The 19,939-nt window shown below is 37.4% G+C and overlaps 1 long non-coding RNA gene across 1 annotated transcript; it reads right to left on the bottom strand.

The window, feature by feature from the left end:
• Positions 1–11,731: 11,731 nt before the first annotated feature.
• On the bottom strand, positions 11,732–14,477 carry LOC122233760. Its single transcript, XR_006211473.1, has 3 exons — positions 14,354–14,477; positions 13,734–13,828; positions 11,732–11,808 (listed from the first exon to the last, which is right to left on the bottom strand). It is a non-coding gene; the product is annotated as an uncharacterized LOC122233760 (long non-coding RNA).
• Between the last annotated feature and the right edge of the window lie 5,462 nt (positions 14,478–19,939).

The raw sequence follows: 19,939 nt of genomic DNA, 5'->3' as shown, positions 1-19,939 counted from the left end.
TGGTAATATTTCAGAGCCGCCTGGGTGGCTCAGCTGGTTAAGCGTCCAACTTTGGCTCAGGTCGTGATCCTGCAGTTTGTGAGTTCAAGCCCCACATCAGGCTCTGTGCTGACAGCTCAGCGCCTGGAGCTTGCTTCGGATTCTGTGTCTCCTTCTCTCTCTGTCCCACCCCTGCTCATGCTTTGTCTATCTCTCTCAAAAATAAATAAACATAAAAAAAAAAAAAACTTGAGGTGGTAATATTTGTTCCTGGGGTTGTACTTATTTGCTTTCTAAGACAAGTAATAAACTTGCTGAATATTCACATAGCCACACTCTTGGATGTCTGATAGAATTTGTAAACTCCACTTTACAGATATTCCAAATTTCTGATGTTTCCTCTGAAACTCATCCCAACTTGCCTAAAGAATAACATCACTATTCTGCAATTGCTCAGACCAAAAAGCTACTGCTGTCCTGACTTGCTTTTTGTTATAGTTCCACATCCAGTCTATCAGGAAATCCTGTGGCCTTTATCTTCAAAACAGAACCACAATCTGACCATTTTAGATCTGGGCCATTTTTTGGTTTTTAACTGGTCTTGCTTCCATCCTGTCTCCCTTACAGTCTGCTCTAAAACTAGCAGTGAGAGTAACCCTTGCTCATCTATAAAATATATGAGAGATCTGTTATGCCTCAGTGCCTGTGGTGGCTCTCCATTTTACACCAAGCAAAGCCCAAGGACCTAACCACGACCTATACAATCTAGTCTCTGGTTTACTCTCTCACCACTGTCTCCTATTTTCTTCCCTTCAGTCACTCTACTCTGGCCACGCGTGCCTCCTAGCTGTCTACTGAACCTGACAGGCATGGTTTCCCTTAGGACCGCTGTACTAACTGTTCCCTTCACCTGGAATGTTCTTTCCCAAAAAATCCATACTGCTTATATGAGTTACATAAGTATGTGCAAGTACAAGTATTTAATTAACTACAAGGTACTAAGTAAATATAACATTCTTTACCATTATTATTTTCATAATAAACATCTGTCGGTATTATTCCTAGTTTCTTTAGAATGAATTTGATTTGGGGCGCCTGGGTGGCGCAGTCGGTTAAGCGTCCGACTTCAGCCAGGTCACGATCTCACGGTCCGTGAGTTTGAGCCCCGCGTCAGGCTCTGGGCTGATGGCTCAGAGCCTGGAGCCTGTTTCCGATTCTGTGTCTCCCTCTCTCTCTGCCCCTCCCCCGTTCATGCTCTGTCTCTCTCTGTCCCAAAAAAAAATCAATAAACGTTGAAAAAAAAAAAAAATTTAGAATGAATTTGATTTAACTGTGCATTGGAATCGAACTAACATAGCACGTGTAATAGTAGCTTCGGTCACAGCCCTGGTGAAAGTGCAGTCTTCGAGACACTCATCTTTTAGGTATGTGCTATTTCTCTCAGTAAGACGATAACTGCCATTTGTTTAGCCTTCAGTATAAGCAAGACCCTGGATTTAAGATGCCTTATCTGATCGAATCCTCACCTCAACTCTGAGATGGGAAAACTCATTTCCTAACTTAACATCTGAGGAAACTGAGTCCAGAGAGATTAAATAACATACTTAAACCCATAGTCAGTACATGTGCTGGTACTCACATCTAGGACTGTCTGAATCCAAAGACTTACAAAGTCCTCCTTATAGTTCACATCAGAACTGAAAAAGCATTACTGTGGATTTATACACGTTTATCTGATTTATAATGCTCTTGAAAGTACTTGAACTATTTTGGATGCCAAAGCAGTTTAAAGATGGGACAAACTGATTCCACACTATAAATGCAATGGCTACCCTGTATCCTTTTAGCAGTCAAGCAGACATGGAAAATTCCTGATCCATAGTACAACAACTAAAAACAAAGTGTCAAAGTAAATTAAAAGTGCAATAATGTAAAAGAACGAAACATCAAACAGGTTTGAGAGGATCAGAAAGAGTTCATTTAAGGGGAAGGAATTCTAGAAGGTTACAAAAAATCAAAACACAAAAGGACCAGGTAACTCTTTTTTATTTTAAGAAATGAGCTCTGATGATCGTGGGCCATGATGGCTAATTCAAGCATATGGATCATCTAAAGGCAGATGCACGTTGATATGTTTCTAGTTGCCAAGCAAACAAATGGCCACATCGCAGTTCAGCAGAAGAGCTGTCCCCCTTTCTTTCCCTTTGCCTGGCATGTGAAAAGACAACAAGTGACTTTAGAGCCAAATGGGAGATACAAATGTGTAGTAATGCCATCTGTGCTTTTCTATTTCTGGTCAAGAGAAGGCATATGCTGATTGAGAAGATACCAACAGATACAGCTGTAAATAGTTACCCTAATTAGTGTGTGTTAGGACCAAAGAATAGAAATTGTCATCTGGCTCAAGTGTTGAGATGCTTTCAGATGAGGAAATGAGTTATAAGTCGATTACCTCTTGCTGGGAAATGCTGTTGACCACTACCCAATAACAAACCTATCTATTCCGCTTGTTTCAAGGCTTTTAGGAACTATTAACTCAAAATATTTTTGTAATTGATACACATCTGCAAACCATAAGGTAGCTGACACATAATGGTTATAAAGAAAGAATGAGCAAGTGACAAACTGAAAGAGTATACCTTGAGAATCTGGACACTATAAATATAATGCACATCTTGTCCTTTGGATGGCCAGGGAAAATACACTTCTCGCTTCACCGAATATATGTAAGTCTCGCTAAAGCGTTTTTCATTTAAAAAAATCTCTAATGAGAGCCAAGCATTAAAAAATAATTATACTCACGGTTGTTTTCCTCCACAGAGACAAAAAGAGATGTTCATACTGCTAGAGGAGGAAAAAAAAAAGACTAAATGATTAAAGCATTTAAAAGTTCTTACATTTTAATGAGAAAATATTTAACCTCTCTTGGCCATCAGAACTCTGTGTTCTCTCTTTTTTTTTATATATACCAACAATCTAGAAACAATCATTTGGCAAAAGAAAAAAAAAAGTTATCTTTGTCTAGATTCCGCACATACAGTTAAAATCTTCCACTCATTTCTTTCTTCAACAAATAGCTAAGAAGGACCTACTATGCACTCAGCACTATCCTAGTCACTGGGGATACACCAATGAACAAGACAGACAAAGCCTCTGCTCTCAAAGTACTTATATTTTCATAGAGAGGGGAAAACTCATAAATGAAAAAAGATTTTATGCAATGATTTCATACAGTAAGAGTAAACCAAGAAAATATGGAGATGGCCTAAAGGGAGGAAGAATCTATGTATGGTTCTGGGTGAGCTGGGTTTTTTGTACTAACAAACAACCCCAAAGTCCAAATGGTAGGATGAGGGTAGCCTTATTGTTGATTCTCACCAAGTACAGTGATATGGGTAATGACACGTGGCAAATTATATTCCGGCGTCTGGAGGCTTTCACCTCCGGGCCGTATGTTCTCACATTCCATTGGTCAAAGCAAGTCACGTGCTGATGACTAGCTTTAAGGAAGAAGGAACGTGCAATCCTACTGCATGCCTGGCAGGAGGAGAATTAGGAATGTTGGTCCAAGGCAATAATGGTTATCACAGTCTATTTTAATCGGCCTTATGGCAGAATGCTTCTCTGAAGTGACGGCATTTAAATGAAAACCTGAATGATGAGAAGTGAGTCATAAATAGATCAGCAAACAGTTAAGTGCAAAGTTTCAGGAGGAAACAAGTTTGGAGGAAAAGAGAAGTAGGATGCTGAGGCTGGAGCACAAGTCATTAGTACAATGAAGAAGACTAGAAGGTATTAAGGTTGGGATCAGAGAGACAAGTAGAGACCACATCATAGAGGTTTATAGGTAATAACAATACATATCTATTTATTTTATGTGTAATGAAAGTCCATTTATAATTTGATAAAACTAAAGAGATCAAACATGTTTTTAATCCACAAAAGGACACACAAGGTTATATATTCTTTTGAACTCTTCCTATTAAGGTATGACTATTTCTTTCCTACAAATTAACCAAAGTCATTGTGCTATATGTTAATAATGCACATTCTTTCCACACACATCACTGCTTAGATTTTTTCCTAAAAAAATATTCATGAGTGAATGCAGAGATTTACCAACATGCTGCTTTCACTACGCTGCTCCTTAAGAGAAGGCACGCACAACTCTGTTAAACTATGTCACAGAAATGTTTGATCCCATGGGAACATTTTACACTACATCATGAGCAAAAATAATTAACCTATATATTTATCTCATTTAGAAGAGTATTTCAGGGACACGTGGGTCACTCAGTCAGTTAAGCATCCGACTTTTGCTCATGTGAGGTCATGATCTCACAATCAGTGAGTTAGTTTAAGCCGTGCATCAGTCAGGCTCTGTGCCCACAGCTGGGAGCCTGGAGCCTGCTTCAGTTTCTGTGCCTGCTCCTCTCTCTGCCCCCACTCGCACTCTGTCTCTCTCTCAAAAATAAAATTAAAAAAAGAAAAAGAAAAAGAGTATTTCATTTTGTGACAATACATACCCATATCCTGTGTTGTAATTTCAAATCAGTACAATAACCTAGAATGCAATTTGTTATCCAAAGACATAAAAATATACACAATCTTGGGGTGCCTGTGTGGCTCATCTGTTTGAATGTCTGACTAATGATTTCAGCTCAGGTCATGATCCCAGGATTGTAGAATCAAGCCCCAGCTTTTTCCACCCTGGGTGTGGAGCCTGCTTGTGATTCTCTCTCTCTCCTTCTCTCTGCCTCTCCTCCTCCTATGCGCATGGAGACATGAGCACCCACTCTCAAATTTACACATACACACACACACACATACATGCACACACACACAATCTTTGCATGAATTAACTATGCCTCTGAGAATTTGTCCTAAGGAAGTAATTAAGGATATGTTTGAGAATAAAACTAGTAGGATGTTCACTGAAAGACTGCTTGTAAAAACAAAAAGCAAAAATAAATAAATAAATAAATGTCCAACATTGTGGTATTTTTGAAAATCAATTGTGCATATCCACAAGGTAATTTCACAAAGCTAGTAATTGTGATGGTGCAGAACTATACCCAATGACGTGGAAGGGTAATTATACTGTTATTCTTTAAAAGCAGGTCACAAAATATCCTATAAAATATATAACTGTGTTTCAAAAAATCTGTGTATACAAAAAATTATTTTATTTTTTACTTAAAAAATTTTTAATGTTTATTTACTTTTGAGACAGAGAGAGAGAGACAAAGTGCAAGCAGGGGAGGGGCAGAGAGAGAGACAGACAGACAGACATAAAATCTGAAGCAGACTCCAGGCTCTGAGCTGTCAGCACAGAGCCTGATGTGGGTCTCAAACTCACAAATCACGATATCATGACCTGAACCCTGAACCAAAAGACGATTAAACGACTGAGCCAACCAGGTGGCCACAAAAAATTATTTAATGATCATATAGCAAGATATTAATGATGGTTACTTCTGGGTTGCTGAGATTTGCATGTTTTATATTCTTTTGTATTGTATTTCCTATTTTTTATAAATAAGCATTTATTTTATAACACTAATCGTTATTTTTGAGAAAATAAATATCCAACACATTACTAAACTCTGTGTATAAGACCACAATTTTGTAACAGTATTTACCAGTTTGTTATAAATTTTTGGTACTAACCACATATATACCACCCTCCAACACACACATGAATATATAAATCTCTGCCAAATAACTGTTAACATTAGGAAAAAATTTTGTTTGTGTTTTTCTGTACTTTAAAAGTTTGCTATAATAGTCATATATTACTTTTATGATAAGAATTTTTTTAGACAGGGGCACATGGGTGGCTCCGTTGGTTAAGCATCTGACTTTTGATTTTGGCTCAGGTCATGATCTTTTGGTTGTGAGATCACGTCCCACATACAGCTTTGTGCTGGCAGCATGCAGAGCCTTCTGGGAATTCTCTCTCTCCCTCCCTCTCTGCCCCTCCCCCCTACTTGTGCTCTAAATACATACATACATACATACATACATACCAAAAAAAATGTTTTTTAAAACAATAGGTCTTGCTTCTCTGCTACTCCCATTTTCCACCATAACTTTCACTGAAAAATCTTTTATACAGTGCAAGATTTAATTCTCCTACAAGCTACAACCCTCTTATTTTGACTCGCTACCTTTATAGGGATTAATTTCAATAGAGATGATCTATTTATATTAAAAATACACTGTAGTTTTCCCTCATCCTTATGAAATCACCTTTTGGCAACTGTACTTAAGTCTGATACCACAATGAAATTCTCACAATTCATTGATTTGGTAAACTTTAACTAGGGCATAAAAAGTAATAAATCTTAAAAACAAATTTATCAGACTTGAAACAGTGTGTTGACATGTATTTGTTAAGAAAGTATTACATGAGATGTGTGAGATAAACTAAGTTTCAGTTTTCCTAGAATTTATATACTCTAATATGAAAAGCATCTATAAAAAATAAAGGATATCATTGTATCTTATAATACTAGAGTACTATGTAACATCTGTCCTATTGGGGGAGAGACTCCCCTTTTTTTCTGAGTCTTGGCAGGAGGCAAAGAGATCAGATCTCTCTCCTTAGCCTCTGGAAGGCAGGTATGGCCTGGGAGCATGGCAGAAATTCACTGGATACCTCTATGCAGAACTTTGACACTGAACATGAGGTGTGTGTGTGAGAGAGAGAGAGAGACAGAGACAGAGACAGAGGGAAGGAGGGAGGGAGGGAGGGAGAGAGAAGAAAAGAGAGGGAAAGAGGGACTGAAAGAGAGACTGAGAATTCACTAATGGTGATAGCATACAGTGTCCAGGCCATGATATTCTAACCCAAATGTCCTATAAGACCCTGCCTGTACTTCCTGCTGTCTAGCTTGTTTTGCTTTTGACCTATATATTTTATTTAGCCTTATTATCAAGATATGCTGCTGATTCTGTGAGCTACCCAATATAGTTCTGAATAAATTAGCTAGAATCTGTTTCTGTTGCTTGTAATCAATAACCTTAACTGATAGAACAGTATAAACTTACAGGCTCTGCGTGGCTAAAATTAACAACTAAGGAACCAACAGATGCTGGCAAGGATGTGGAGAAAAGGTAACCCTCTTGCAATGTTGGTGGGAATGTAAACTGGTGCAGCCACTCTGGAAAACAGTGTGGAGGTTCTTCAAAAAATTAAAATTGGAACTACTCTATCACCCAGAAATAGCACTACTAGGAATTTATCCAAAGGATACAGGAGTGCTGATGTGTAGGGGAACATATACCCCAATATTTATAGCAGCACTTTCAACAATAGCCAAATCATGGAAAGAGCCTAAATGTCCATCAACTGATGAATGGATAAAGAAGATGGGGTTTATATATACAATGGAATACTACTTGGCAATGAGAAAGAACGAAATCATGCCATTTGCAGCAACGTGGATAGAACTGGAAGGTATCATGCTGAGTGAAATCAGTCAGTCGGAGAAAAAAAGATATCATATGTTTTCACTCATATGTAGATGTTGAGAAACTTAACAGAAGACCATGGGGAAAGGGTAGAGGGAAAAATAGCTACACACAGAAAGAGAGAAAGCAAATCATAAAAGACTCTTACATACAGAGAACAAACTGAGGGTTGATGGGAGGGTGAGGAAGAGGGGAAAAATGGGTGATGGGCATTGAGGAGGGCACTTGTTGGGATGAGCACTGGGTGTTGTATGGAAGTAATGAACCACTGGAATCTACCCCAAAAACCAAGAGCACACTGTACACACTGTATGTTAGCCAACTTAACAATAAACTATATTTTTAAATAAATAAAATTGTAGGTTCTGCAATGATACTAATTAACATTTATTGAAGGCATGATATAATGTTTGATTCTTTACATTCACTATCACATTTAATCTTCATCAGAAACCTAACCTACGAAATAGATATTATTTTTATTTTGCCAAGAAAAATCCAAGGTTGATATTGATTGGTTAACTTGCCAAACAGCTGACCACAGATGGAAATGGGATTCTAAACTAGGAAGTTCAACTTCAGAGACCAGGCACTTGACCACTAGTCAAGAGCCACCTCTCTTTTTATGTAGCTGGGGTCATCCACATCAACCTGAGAAGTAGGGCAAGGAGATCTTGGATCAAGTATCAAGGAAGAATTTCCATTCACAGGAGACCAAAATTTTTGAGACAAGGACTATGATACATTTGTGGGTCATGGAGTCCGAGGTATCTATTAAAAAGAAGAACAACTAGGGGCACTTGGGTGGCTCAGTCGGTTAAGCGACGAACTTCAGCTCAGGTCATGATCTCACAGTTTGTGAGTTCGAGCCCCACATAGGGCTCTGTGCTGACAGCTCAGAGCCTGGAGCCTGCTTTGAATTCTGTGTCTCCCTCTCTCTCTGGTCTTCCCCTGCTCATGCTCTGTTTCTCTCTCCTTCAAAAATAAATAAAAATATTTTAAAACTTTTTAAAAAAAGAACAACTTGATGCATAAAATCAAAGCACAGACACTTGTGAGCATCATGGTTTGAAAGTGGTCATCTTAACAGAATGATAGAAAGTGTCTAAACTGTGAAAGTGGTGTGGAAAAAGGCCATTTAATGGAATAAAATACGACTGAGCTCGAAATGCACAAAAGGTGTCATTTTTAGGTGTTGCATTACCATGTCTTTGGCGATTGTGAAAGAAATCCAAAGTGCATCGGACTGTTGGCCTTGATCATTATAATGACAGACTTGGAAGTTCATACCTTTATGTGTTCATCAGATGAAGGCCAACAAACTAATATTTATCGCAGTCCTAGAGCACAGAGGAATCCTTAACCGTACCTACCCAGAAAATTCCTCCCACAACAGTGATTTAAAGGGCTAGCTGGATGCCTTTAACAGGCCTTTGAGCTTTGTTCTAATTATATTACAGTTAACTGACTATTCCAGAGAATGTGTAATTCATGATGATTATTATCAATATTTACTGAAGTTTTCCCTCTAGACTTTCAAGGGAATGATGATGTACTCTCCCAGAAGAGAGAAAAAAGACTAATTTTATTTTTTCTTCACATCTCATATACAGCTATATCTAGATTTCCTGTCCTACTGCCTGTTTTCAATCTCTTTTATAAAAGACATAAGGAAAATTGTATACAACAAAAAAATTATCATTTTTTAAGGGATGCAGATGGCAATCTGTTCTATGTTTAATCACGTTCAAGGAAAAGCATCCACACAAAGGACATAAACAAATGCCTAACAGGCAAAGGTCAGTAATGTAAATGAGTGGAGTAGGCTAAGTAGGAAGTGTGGCAAACCGGAGATGGGGAGCCCATCAACACAAGGCAGCCTAATACAGCTTTGGCTAGTTTTTGTCACGGGGGAAGGCCAGCTAGTGTTACTGGATTTTTCATTTTTTAAAAAATAAGCCAAAAATCCAGATTTTTATTTAAAATATTTGGACTTTTAAAGTTAGCAACTGATTAACATTTTTTTTTTTAATATTGTGACCCAAACAAAATATTTATAGAGTCTGAAATCAGCCTGGTACCACTAGTTTAAGATCACTAATCTATAGACATACATAAAATCAGATGATGTATTTCCTTTCAAATCTTTCTCAAGTAGAAATCCCATGTGATCTTTTCTCTTTAAGTTAAAAATAAGTCTTCACTGGCTCTTAAGTACTAAGGGAAGCTTCACCTATTCCAGAGTCTTGTCTCAAAGCATACAGGCGGAATGGATCCCAGCCTGTCTGACACAACATAGGAATTGGATACATGTGTGATGAATAAGTGTAAAGAGGAGAGGAGAGGAAGAGAAAAAGCAGAAATAATAGATGACAGAGAAAACAGAAGAAAGGAGTCAAACAATAGAAAAATTTCTTCTTTGACTCCCCTAAAATCCAAGAGATGGGAAATTCTTTCTCCATCATGAAGCAGGAGTTCAATGGCTAGTTACTGTCAAGCTCTTCCTCAGACTGAGCTAAAATCTACATCCATGTAATTCCCTCGTGCACGTGTCCCACCCTACCCTTTCCAGAACCAGAAGTTTAATTTCCATATCAGGGTATATTCATCTTAGGCAAGTACTTTCTGACCAGAACAAGGATCATTTCATTGGTATGTATCTGGTTTTTAAGTGGTAATAATGTTTAGCCATCTTATAAATAGAGACAGTAATGTGCACAAGTTGCTGAGCAAGGCTCAAAGGACAAAAAAGGGTCATAGGAGAGCTCCCCACCTCCTCAGAACCCACATAGCAGGTGAAGAGATAGGTTACAAAAACACGACACTGTGTTAGTGTATGCAAAGCTCTGAAAAAGAAAGCAAATAAAAATAACTTAATGTTAGTTAAGGGGCTCAGAAAGTTGAAATTCTTCGTGGAAACATCAGGGTCAATGTTTGGATCTTGATCGCTGTTCTCTAAACCTCTCATGACTGCAAAATCAGGTCAGAGATTTTCATCATCCACTCTTCAGCATGTACTCATATTGTCAGTGCAGGATGTAGGGAAGCTGGTTTGGAGGAACTATTCCAGGAAGAGGCCTGAACATAATTTACACTCAGGCACTTGTTCTAACAAAAGAAGCAGACATCGCAAAACTAGACTTTATTTACATGCAGTATAGCTAAGAGTAAATTACATTGAAAGTGAACACATTCAATGGTAGCCAGAGTTATTTACTGCTTTGTCATGATGAGATATGAAAACAGAGTTGCTATGACTCTCCACAGAATAACCAAGGCCACAGTTATTTTCAAAGTAATCATATACTTTCCTAATTTGGAGAGTCACAATGGACCAAACAATAAACAAGGCTTTGAAATCTCTTTCCCAAAACACTTCAAATCTATAAAATTATTTTTCTTTCTATATTCAGTAAATATTCTTTTTTGTCAGCACTCCCCACCTATGTGCAATTTTTTAAAGTTTATTTATTTATTCTGACCCTGAGAGACAGAGAGAGAGAGAGAGAGAGAGAGAGAGAGAGAAACCCAAGCAGAGTCCACACTGTCAACATGGAGCCCTATGCAGGGCTCCAACTTGTGAACCACGAGATCATGACCTGAGCCGAAATCAAGAGTTGGATGCTTGGGGTGCCTGGGTGGCTCAGTCGGTTGAGTGGCCGACTTAGGCTCAGGTCGTGATCTCGCAGTCCGTGAGTTCGAGCCCCACATCGGGCTCTGTGCTGACAGCTCGGAGCCTGGAGCCTGTTTCAGATTCTGTGTCTCCCTCTCTCTGACCCTCCCCCGTTCATGCTCTGTCTCTCTCTGTCTCAAAAATAAATAAACGTTAAAAAAAATTAAAAAAAAAAAAAAAGAGTTGGATGCTTAACCAACTGAGCCACCCCACCACCCTGTGGGCAATTTTTATTTCAAATAAACTTCTTAGAGTAATGCACTTTTTAGGCATGTAAACACGAGTGAGAGAAAATTAGTGTGTCTATCACTCCAGGCAGGAAAAAACAAATTATAACCAATGATTTTATATAGACAAACTTTAAGTCACCGAAAGAAATCATTAGTGTCTGCCAAATAAATCCACAGTTTGCAAGGAACCCAAATTTTGGCTCCGTTCATTTTTATGACTTAGGAAAACAGAGCTCACTACCAGTTGAGGTGGAGAGGCCTGAGGCCTGACTGTGATTCTCTCATTTTTTACAAAGGAAATACAAAATCTGAATGTTATGAGAAACAACATAACACAAATTACAGAAACCATTCTATTGGAACTTACAGAGAATCATCAGAAAGACCTTCCTCTTTGTCGCAATATTGACCTCCTTTCTTCTTATCAATCTGTACTTCTGACAACCACGTCTGTATGCAATATATAGACACATAAACAGTTAAGCATAATAGTTGTGTACATATAAACAATCATGCAGTTAAACCTTTCTGTCGCATAGGGGCACCCGGGTGGCTCAGTCGGTTGAGTGTCTGACTTCAGCTCGGGTCATGATCTCACGATCTGTGAGTTCGAGCCCCGCGTCGGGCTCTGTGCTGACAGCTCAGAGCCTGGAGCCTGCCTTGGAATCTGTGTCTCCCTCTCTCTCTGCCCCATCCCCGCTCATGCTCTGTCTCTCTCTGTCTTAAAAATAAATTAAAAAACATTAAAAAAAAATTTTTAAAGCTTTCTCTCACATATACATACACAGGAAAAAAGGAGTGAACATACTACACATAATCCTTCCTCTCTTCCTCTTGGTTAGAAGTAGCTATACTTCTTGAATATTGCTTTTAAAAATGCCAAATGTGGGGTGCGTGGGTGGCTCAGTTGGTTGAACGTCCGACTTCAGCTCAGGTCACGATCTCACGGACCATGAGTTCGAGCCCCGCGTCGGGCTCTGGGCTGATGGCTCAGAGCCTGGAGCCTGCTTCTGATTCTGTGTCTCCCTCTCTCTCTGCCCCTCCCCCATTCATGCTCTGTCTCTCTCTGTCTCAAGAATAAATAAATGTTAAAAAAAATTTTTTTTAAATAAAAATAAAAAATAAAAATGCCAAATATGAGTGAATAAACTCAGAATATGATTCTAGTCTCAAAGCATAGGTCTTAACAGAATGGCACAATGTATCCAATATTGTCTTCCTCCAAAAATACACTTTAAAATAAAATCAATGATAAAAATGAGTGGCTCTTTTTCTGTTAAAGTTCATTACACAAGTTATTTTCCCAACCAACCAAATGAATCTGCTTTGAGAAGTCCTTGAGAAATTCAGATTGACTCAACCTCACAAAATTTTAGGGTTACTGTATCACTGCTTGTTTTGTTTTGACTTTGCTGGGCTGATATGGAACAAAGGGCTGACTTCTCCTTTCTTTTCAATAAAATTTTTAAAAATCAGTGAGGCATCATTTCATTTTTATTTGGACTAGATGGCTACTAGTTTCTATCTGTTAAATTACCTATTTAGATCAGTAGTTATGTGTTGGCTTGTGGCTTTTCTCCATCCACTGGTTCACCCTGAAGGGTGCTCCTTCATTGACAAATACATTTTACTTTATGAAACTTACTCTAGTTTCTGTGCTTAAAAAAAAATCTATTTGAAACAGAGCCAGTATCTCATTCCAGGAAGAGAAAAGGATATCAAGAGTTTCCATGGCAATCAGTTGATGGAACTAAATTAGGCAGGAAACCTCTTCAGAATGCAAAATAGTCTTTGCAAAACAGAGTGGTTTGAAATATCCAGGAAATGTGTCACAGCAAAACGAAAGAAATGGAGATATGAATACCTCCATAATGTAAACTCTCTAACCTTAAAATAAACAATTAAAGGCTCGCCTTTGTCCTACAAAAATAAACTCTCAAACAACTGTCATCTCTAATCAAACCCTTTGTTCCAGTTGGTTTTAGTTTTTTAAGTCTTATCTCTTGTGATCAACACCATGTAAGAATATAAATCTGATTGTTTATGCAGCTATGAAAAGTACTTTCTTTTAGATTATTGCTATTAAATTTAGTTTATGTACTCATTAATAATGAAATTGTACAAACTTCATATTTCTTTACTAGTGAGTTCAGAAAGAACAGCCCAAATTTTTGTAATGCAGCAAGAAAGAAGAAATAAACAGATTCCCCAGTTTGGAGAAAGGAATTAAACTTTTTTAAAAATAGGACTTTCTGTGGTAATTCCGATTATTGACAGTTTAAAAATATTATTCTACTTCCTGGCGTAGAGTGAAAAGAATTGAGTCTGGCAATTCTAGAAAATAGAAGAATTAGAATAAACCAGGGATGTCTCACCTGTCTCTGGTCAGTAGCCAAACCTTCAGAGTAGTTTGCTTGAAAATATGGCATGTCCCTATAATGGTATTTATTTTCATCCAAATGTTTTTTATCTAAGTAGAGGGATGTTGAAACAAACATTTGTAAAGCAGAAATAAATCAAAATACATTTCTAAATCAGATTTATAATACAAAATCTTAAACTATTCCTAAAAGCCCATGAATCACTGGTTAACCTAATTTTTAGGTTACATGAGTATTCGTTTTCAGTAAAATCATAGGGTCTCTGTTGATAACAAACAAATAAAACAAATTTAAGAATACACAGGTTTTATAGATTTCTATGTCAAATCTTCTGGCCTAATTTCAATGTGAGCTTTACAGCACGATCTCAATGATTATTGTGGGCAATACAAGCATTAGGGGGTACATTTTCACACACGTCACTTGATCTAACTTTCCTGGCATCACGGTGCTAAGCCTTCCCCCGAGTTTTTAAACCAAAAATAGTTTTGTACAAGCACAGCTTTGTAAAAACATGATGCCTCATAATAACACACACACACAATTTTACATCCAAAGAGAATAGAGTCTTAAATACAGCACCGGCAAGTAGAATGAACCATGGGAAGGCCCACCTGAGAACGTTAGCAGAAATTGGACTCTTCTGGTCCATGGCCATCAGGTTCGATCACCACCATATTTCCCAAGTCTCTTCCCCAATTCCATTACATTCCTCAAGTCACTACTCTCACTGGTGACAAAACATTAACAAGATCTTTTTCAACACAGTCTCTTAAAAATCTACTTTAATTTGGAAGGGATTTTTTTTTTTTGTATGCTAGGTAGATAAAAAAAAGCAGGTGTTTTTTTTCTAAGTTTGGGTTAGCAGGCAGAGACAAGAATCTGAGCATGAGGGGTCTATTTGGGAACTGATTCCAGAAAGGAGAGTGAAGGAATAAAAAAGTAAAACCAAGAGGAAAAGAAGCCAGCACAGGAAGTGTGAATGAGCAGATTACCACGGTAATCTCAGTGGGCTCAGTCCCTCTGAGATCTTCTAAAAAGCCATACAGAACATTCCTCAGATCTGACTCAATAACAAGAACGCTGGGATATTTATCCACCAGACCCCATCCCTTATTAGTTGAGGGTCACTCCTGTGATATGAATTCCTTCACATCTCTGACCTGTACCTCATGGACCTACCACAGTGTACGGTCAGGGAATGCTCTCAGGCACAAAGACTCCAGACACTTCACTTATTCTAAACAGTTGAGTGACTCAGAGGCTCATAAGTGCTAATAATCCAAGTGTTTTCTGGTGTCGGCTAGTCCTAGTGTAGTGTTGTGGAAGTCTAGAAAAGTGGCCCAGGTCCCACGCAGTAGCACCTCATCAAGAGCACCACTTTTTACCAGTCCCTGGAGATAACCAAATATTGCCCATGATGACAAAAAGAGGACCTCCTGATCCAACTGTCCAAGTGCGTTTGAATGGAGTTCTTTAATGTAAGGGTCATGTATAAAGGCAACAAAATGGCAGGAGACACAATACAAAATGATACTTCTAATTTTTCCTGTATTGTTAACTTAGATATGAATACAAAAACTAAAATGTGTAAAATGAGCATAGAACACAATCATGCTATTAATGTCTAAACTCTCCTCATTAAAGGCATCAGTGAAACTGGTTTCAGTGAGGGAAGCCTCTCACTCTGGTCCTTTTTGTTACTGCTCGGTTCTTCTTTCAAAGTCTGCTCTGCCACATTCCATGCTGTTTATGTTCCTTCATGAGACTATATCAGAATGATTGCTTCCTTGATGAAGAGGCTTCTGATAATAACTCCAGAGAAATCTGCCTCGATCGGTTACCAGTGAAAAAAATTACCGGGTGTTGCTCAACACTATTCCTAAAGAGATTGCTTTTCTTTGGTAACTTTTGTTTCAGAATACCTGCTGCCTACTTTACCTTAAGAATGACAATTTTTTTATTCACATAGCATTTCAACTCCCATTTCTGTTTTTCTGAAATACCTCACGAAGTATTCGTGAGAAAAATATTTCCCTATTTTGGCTTTCAACAGGAAAAGAGAATTTCCAACAGTTTACATCCATATGCGGAAGTATTCAAACCCTGGAATATTTTCTGCAAATCGCAAATCTGTAATATACTTAATAAGACCCTTGGAGTTGGTTGCCTGAGGTTTTACCATTCAATAACTTTATGCTCACTAATATATAAGTTAGGCTAGCATTAAAGAAAAGAGGTTCCAGAAATAGTCTTATTTATTTGAGGCCACCTAAAATCAGGACTTGAACTTGACGAAAATATACTACCTAAGAATAGCACATAAAAAGGCAACCAACAGTACAAACATAAAAGGTAGAGCCTGAAGCCTAAGTTTGTGACTTACTAGCGACTGACTAAAGACAGGATGGTAACTTCTAACTACCCGCCTCATCTAGTAAGTGGAGGACTGTCACCTTGGTGACAAGGTGTGCAGCCATTCTAAATGAGACAGCCTAGACAGCTCACATTACAAGCTCTCAGCAAATATTAGCTCTCTTTCCTCTTTCTCCAAAGTTTCAGTTGAGAAAAATATGAACTTAGGAAGTAGGTGATAAACATCCTGTTGAAGAGTAATGGAATTGAGTGCTTTTACATGTTGTGGTAAATCACTGAAAATTTATACTCAAAGCATATTCTCTTTGGAGACCGATGTACATTTCTCTTTCTAAATACCATGCATCAGTGCATCTTTTCTTGTTTTTAAATAAATGAATCTTAAATCTCTGTACATAATAACAAGACATATGACCAACACAAATCACAAAACTGGGTGAAGGTTTAAAATGTATGCTCATCAAGGCTGAGATTACTAGAAGGGAGAATAAAGAAAATTGTACAGGAACTGTTCTGAAATAAAATGCTTGACCATACACTTCAAGTGAAAAATTTAGGAAAAAAGACATATTTAGCTTAGTTTTCTAATTATCAAACTGCATTGCTTCTCTCCATGTTTTCTCTATCAGATTTGCCACAGAAAGTGAGAGACATGAACATATTATATGCTTGGAAAAGTAAGTACTGTCAAATGGAAAACATGCTTCTCTTTTCTTTGGGTATTACATTTTAGGGCTTGACTGACTACTTTTGAGCATAAATAATTGAGTCAACTCATCTGTGTATCCCTTAGCCTAGGAAGAATTAGTTAGAAAGTCATACTAATAGTTTTGGGTTTTAGGAGAAAAATCTTATGTAGTGGATTGATGGGTGGATTTTGCAATGTAGTTGTAGGTCAAGGGATTCAAGTGAGGACAATTGTTTTCCCATGTTACAGGCAAAGTCACCAGACTTGCAGAAACTAGGTAACCTGATTAAAGTCAACAACTAGTAACAGACAAAACCAGGGTTTTTAAAGGCACTTTTTAAAAATTTTTTTTTAACGTTTTATTTATTTTTGAGACAGAGAGAGACAGAGCATGAACGGGGGAGGGGCAGAGACAAAGGGAGACACAGAATCAGAAGCAGGCTCCAGGCTCTGAACCATCAGCCCAGAGCCCGACACGGGGCTCAAACTCATGGACCGCGAGATCGTGACCTGAGCTGAAGTCGGACGCTTAACCGACTGAGCCACCCAGGCACCCCAAAGGCACTTTTTAAAAAAAAATTTAGACAGAAATAGAGCATGAGTCTGGTAGAGGGGCAGTCTCGATGCTCAGAAGTTTGCCTGCATTAACTAGACCCCTCTTAATGGTTCTGTACGGTATTATTGTTGCCTTTCTATAATGGAAAAAGCTATGATCCACCCACTTTCCTCAAAATGGTTACATTTTTTGCAGGCTTAAATTAAAATTCCTATCTGTTGGATGCAAAATCCAACATTTTCATCCACAGAATGATATTGCTGCCTAAGAACTACTTACATTATATTCTAAAATATTAGCAGTGCAATAAATGTTGATTAGTTCATCCCTCAATGGCTTCAATGTTTCAATTGATTGTACTTATGTTTCCATCTTGAATTTATTCGGCTCCCCCATTGTAGAAAGAATAATCAGTAATTGACTTGTGATTAAATAAAAATGAAAGTCTTGTCATTATACTTAAATAATATGAAATAATGAAAAAATAACTATAAGCATTCAATTTTTCACTAATGAACAGTGAATATGATATAACCCATGCAAACACAACAATCAGTAGTGAATTCGTTATAGAATATTTAGCTTAGAGAAAATAAGTAGGCTGAAATAATAGGCAGAGAAATAGATGCATTCATAATCAATATAGAACGAAAGTAAGGGGAAAAAAAGTAAAATTTTAAAACTTAATTTTTATTATTCAGCTCTGTAGCCTAATAATGCCAGAACAGCTTATTCAGAAAAAAGCTTACTAATATGCAGCAACATATTTGTTTACCACTATATAGGAGCAATAGGATAGGCTGATATTAAATAGTCAAAATATTCCCTTTATTTAGGACTATTTTATTATAAAATATACATATAAACGTATTTCCTTGTTGGAAAGCACTGTTTTAATAAGTTTGTGTTAATACATTTTAAAGTAAGCAATTTTTCCTCCCTTGTGTATTTATCATTCTCTTGTCTCCAAAACTTGGTCATTAACTGAATTATTAAATCATTCTTTTTAATAATATCATTATTCCAATACAAATTTTAAAATAAGAACAATTGTTTATGCTAGGAAATGAGCATACTTCCTGCTAATCTAAGGGGTAGGTTGATCAAGTTAAAAAGGATTGCAACCCCTCATTTAATATATATTAAGGCTCAAATTTAATTTATGTCATTTTTCCAGATATTTCCCAGAAACCCAAACTTTACATATGGAAGATAAAAATTGATGTTTAGCAATATATTCTACTGTTTTTGGTTTCATGATGGATATTAAGATGGTAGGACAGGAGACATGTTGCCACATCCAGAGTCTTCATTAATGTCTTCTCTACTAGAAGTAAACCAGACTTGACCTAGTAACCTAAGAATAAACAGCTACCCTCTTGGTAATGTCTTGGTGAAGTAAGTTCCTCATATTTTCTGGAGTGAAACTTTTAGAGTTTCAAAAGCATTTTCCCACAAGTTACTTTTTAAAAAATCTCATCTTCTCCTTAAAACAAACCAAGAAGGTATGGATTAGTATCTGTTTTACAAGACATCAAAATCCACAATATACATGTGTTACCCCAACTTTCACAGCTAACAAAGCAGACTAAACTTTTACCGTTGGTCTACCTGCAGTTACCCTCTTTTTTCTCTCTCTCTCTAATAATATTTGATAAGAGGAACTCCCAGCACAGGTTGGAACAGGCAATGGACTAGCTGTAGCTTCCTTTTAAGGCTAATACTCTTACTTTACATAACAGGAAAAGAAGCCAGAGACCATTGCTTACAATTTGAAACTCTTTATATACTAATAATTTTACTTAAATAAATTTGATGCTAACCTTAAAGAAAAATTCAAAATAAATTTATGCCAGAAAATGAACATAGTTCAACCACATAAGATAACATCTTGATCCTAATCAGAACTCAACAAAAATAGAGTTGAAAAGCAGATAGTATTCCTACAAGAGCACCAGGACAGTTTTACTGAGCTACGTAGAGTATCAAAAATTACAGTCATCTTGTTGATCATCAGGCACTTGTATCTTTCACATAAGGATAATATTTCCAATTGAATCTTGATTATAAAGATGCAGTATAGAACAAGGATTATGAATCCAGATTTTAAGCTTTGAACAACTTATTTAATTTCTTTAAGACTCCATTTGAATTTGCTCCTCTATAAAGTTGGGGCAACTGTGGTGGGGGGGGGGAGTGTTTGGGAAAATTAAATGTATGCTATCTCCAGGTATGTAATGTACGTATTGTGTGTAAAGTACTTGAAACAATAATGAACACAATAAGACCTCGGTGGATTTCAAGTGGTGGAGGTGATAGCAGTAGAGTGTTAAGCAGTGGAAATAAAAGCAACTGTTATGACAGCTCCTTTCTCTTGGGCCCTGATGGAGCTGGATGGTTCGAACACCTACATTTACCTATTCAAACCGGAGTCCATAGCTCTTTCTACAATTCTACAACATTGCTGGCAGGGTCAGAAGCAACTACATGGCCACTGTCTTCCAAACTCTTGCCACTGTCACCAGTATTCTGAGGTCCTTCAGCCAATCTCTTCTCAGAAAATAGGATGCCCCTTGCCTG

This window comes from Panthera tigris, chromosome A2 (assembly GCF_018350195.1).
Source record: "Panthera tigris isolate Pti1 chromosome A2, P.tigris_Pti1_mat1.1, whole genome shotgun sequence".
NCBI classification, from domain to species: Eukaryota; Metazoa; Chordata; class Mammalia; order Carnivora; family Felidae; genus Panthera; species Panthera tigris.
The sequence above is the reverse complement of the archived record's forward strand: the minus strand, read 5'-3'. Positions and strand labels throughout refer to the sequence as shown.